The sequence below is a fragment of the Mesocricetus auratus genome, unplaced genomic scaffold (genome assembly GCF_017639785.1).
Source record: "Mesocricetus auratus isolate SY011 unplaced genomic scaffold, BCM_Maur_2.0 Super-Scaffold_100027, whole genome shotgun sequence".
Classification (NCBI taxonomy): domain Eukaryota; kingdom Metazoa; phylum Chordata; class Mammalia; order Rodentia; family Cricetidae; genus Mesocricetus; species Mesocricetus auratus.
This window is the reverse complement of record NW_024429208.1, coordinates 15,122,512-15,125,666: the sequence shown is the minus strand read 5'-3', so window position 1 is coordinate 15,125,666 and position 3,155 is coordinate 15,122,512. Positions and strand designations below refer to the sequence as shown.

At 47.8% G+C, this 3,155-nt stretch overlaps 1 long non-coding RNA gene across 1 annotated transcript; it reads left to right on the top strand.

Moving 5' to 3' along the window:
- Positions 1-491: 491 nt before the first annotated feature.
- Positions 492-1,853, top strand: LOC110340972. The gene is made up of 2 exons (XR_002382830.2): positions 492-567; positions 1,229-1,853. It is a non-coding gene; the product is annotated as an uncharacterized LOC110340972 (long non-coding RNA).
- The last annotated feature ends 1,302 nt before the right edge of the window (positions 1,854-3,155 follow it).

Genomic DNA, 3,155 nt, shown 5'->3' with positions numbered 1-3,155 from the left:
GATCTTCTATTCCCTACAACATCTTTTTTTTTCCCCACAAAAACCCAGACACTCCACAGATGTGTCCAACATCATAAAGTTTCTTGAAGAAGATGTCTGGTTGAAATGGGACTTTCCAAAATCTCCCGATTCACAAACATGGCAAAAAGTAAAAGAGTTAACAAATTGTCCAAGTTAAGAAAGCAAACAGCAACAAAAACCAAAAACCAAAGGACACTGGTTGTTGAGTGGAGGAGTCACGGGAGACAGGTGGATTGTTCCCACTTGTCCCGTCATCGTATTGTTACAGTTAGAAAGTAAAGCAGCAGGTTGAAGAGACCTGCAGAGGCATGTGTAGGAGAACTGTGGGTATCTCACTTGCTTTATTGATGTCTACGGTGACGCTGACTTCATAATTTCAAAGGCCAAGCCTGGCAACTGTACCTTACTGGGTGACCATTTCCAAGGGAGTCCCTGTTTTCACACTGTCCTGTCTTCTATGGCATGTGCCCACAGAGGTCTTCCTAGATGTGTTCTGCAAGTTGCCCCCTCACTCCAGAACCTTCGACCACACCCTAGTGCCAGCAGGTAAGGCAACAGCCCACTAGCAGCCATACTTTCAGAATTGCATGTGTGCTACCGCTGGAGTTGCCTTCTTAACGTGGTACTCTCAGAACAGTGGTCCCCACATCTGTCCAGTCTCCTCCCACCTTCCTTTTCCCTCTGGGGAGGGACGAAGAGGCTGGGCCTGTCTGCCTTGCCAGCATCTGGTGTCCTAGATGCCCCACCAACATTTGTTGTCGAGGATGGTGGGTGGGTTCTCAAAGTTCTTGTTATGATTAGATTTTGAATTGATTTCAGGTTTATTATAGCAATAAAATCAAAATTGCCCCCCCTTAGAAAGCAGAGCTATGATTCAGATGAGTAACCCCTCAAAGAGATCCTAAGTGGTGCTCTTCCTTTCCTGGCTTCCTGAGATCTTGAAGAAATATATATATACTGGGTATCAGAAGCCTGCTAACAGCATGCTGTCCCGTGCTACCAGCAGATGACTGAATACTGAACATTTTTTAAATTCTCTCATGGGTTCTGAGTTTCCCTCTTTCCTCAGCTGCAGAGGGCACAGGATTTAATGCCCCCCCACCTCCCCCTGATTTTTAAGGATACACACTGAGAAGGGGTTGGCATCGATGGATTTCTATACTCATCTAAGGCGTGTTATTAAAAGCTAATGTATTTCCCTTGCCAGGTTTGAGACTAATGTAGCAATAAATTGAATGAAGATGGCTCAGATGGTCTACATAATGAGAAACCAGACAACATGGAGCTAGAGGACTTCTGCATTTTCTCAGGGGAAGGACAGGACCTCGGAAAGTTGTGATGTTAGTTTTTAACACACGGAATCCAGGGCAAGTGGGTATGCTGCCTTTTGGGTCAAGCCACTGCAAGTTTTTGGTTTGGAGTCACTCTCATTTCTGCTTCCTGGTTTGGGGGTCCTCACCCTTCTGTGACGGCTGAGATTCCCGGGTGCCCATGGAGGTTAGAGAAAAAACAAAGAGCTGGTGTGGCATCATGGGGAGAAATGGAGTCCTTGGGGAGGTCAGAGTGCCAGCCCATCACTTGCTGACTCGGTTTCATTCTTTGTCTATTCTGTGTCATGACCCTCTCCAGGGACCAATAGTACCTGAAGCGGAGTTTCAAAGGTAGCTGCTGAGTCGGGGAGAAAGAATTAAAAACACTTGGTGTCTTTTCCCTTTCATCCTTCCATCTGTTTCTCACTTCCACTTTCTTCCCTTCAAGCTCCAGCTTTTAGAACAAAGGGCCACACTGGAAACTTTCTGTTGAGTACAAACAATAAATCGATACCGAAGACAGAGTAGCAGCACATAAAAGGGTGGGATAAAATTCCATTATAGGAGACTTCAGGGGACTATCTCAAGTCCTAATGCTGACAAAAAAAAAAAAAAAAGAAAGAAAGAAATAAAGAAAAGAAAAAGAAAGAAAGAAAATGGGCTTCCTCCAAAGATGCCTTGGAAAATGACCAGTTGGGAGAGAATGACTGTGAATGTGTTTGAACGCAGTGGTACCCATGTTGTGTTGGGTTAGTGCACTGTCTGGATCAACAGCTTAAGGGCACCCACCCGGCATTCTCAGCAGGGCCCGGATGTGAGAGGCCCACTTCTAGGATGTTGTCAAGTGAAGCTTGGCTGAATCTGCACAGGGACAGGTGTCAGGGGTCATGCTGCTGCCTGAGGTCCAGAGAGCCTGGGCTTCATAGGATGGGCTAAGGCAGGCAAGGAGCTGAGCAATAGCAAGGGCCAGTTTGTGGCTGATTAAAAGAAAGGCAGGGGCCTGTGGTGGTGGTGGCACAGGCCTTTAATCCCAGGAGGTAGAGGCAGGCAGATCTGGGAGTTCAAGGCCAGCTTGGTCTACAGAGTGAGTTCCAGGACAGCCAGGACTACACAGAGAAATCCTGTCTCAAAAAACCAAAATAAATAAACAGAAAACAGAAAAAAAAAGGTCAGGGAGCCATAGGTAATTTACATGTATGCAGATTAAGTAATTAGTCAGGACAGATGTTGGCTAACAGATGAATAATCTAAAATGACCTGGGAGCTGCTGGGTGGAGAGAGCAGCTTCCTGCCCAGGGGCTACATCTGCAAGGGCTTTCCTGACTTTGCAGAGGGCTTGAAGTGCTTGGGGCCTTGACCTCCTGATGGGCAAAATGGAAATCTGAGGCTTGGCTTCTCAGGGTGCCTGTGAGGATCAAAGCTCCCCCCCCCCCCCCAGTCACAGAGCTGTGGGCCAACAGGTGGAAGTGATCACTGTCACTCAAAAACCATCGCAAAAGCTGACTCAGCTGTCAATCTGTTTCCCACGGGGGGGGGGGGGGGAAGCCTGTTAAAGGCCTGGGTCTGGTTTACTGGGTGGAGGGGAGGGCAACTGGGGCTAGGCAGCTCTGACAGACTACCAGGTCAGGTCTTGGCTGCTGGACAAAATTTTGAATAGCGAGGACCTCCATCATTAAAATGACTAGAGTGTGGTGACTTCAAGAGAATGAGTGGTCGTTACGTGATGGAGCATGCCCCGGCTAGCTAGAGCTGCTGACTTTGTGTTCCAGCGTCCAGGCGACGGTTGCCTCCTTCACCTCTGTGGGCTGTCCTAAAGGGGGTCAG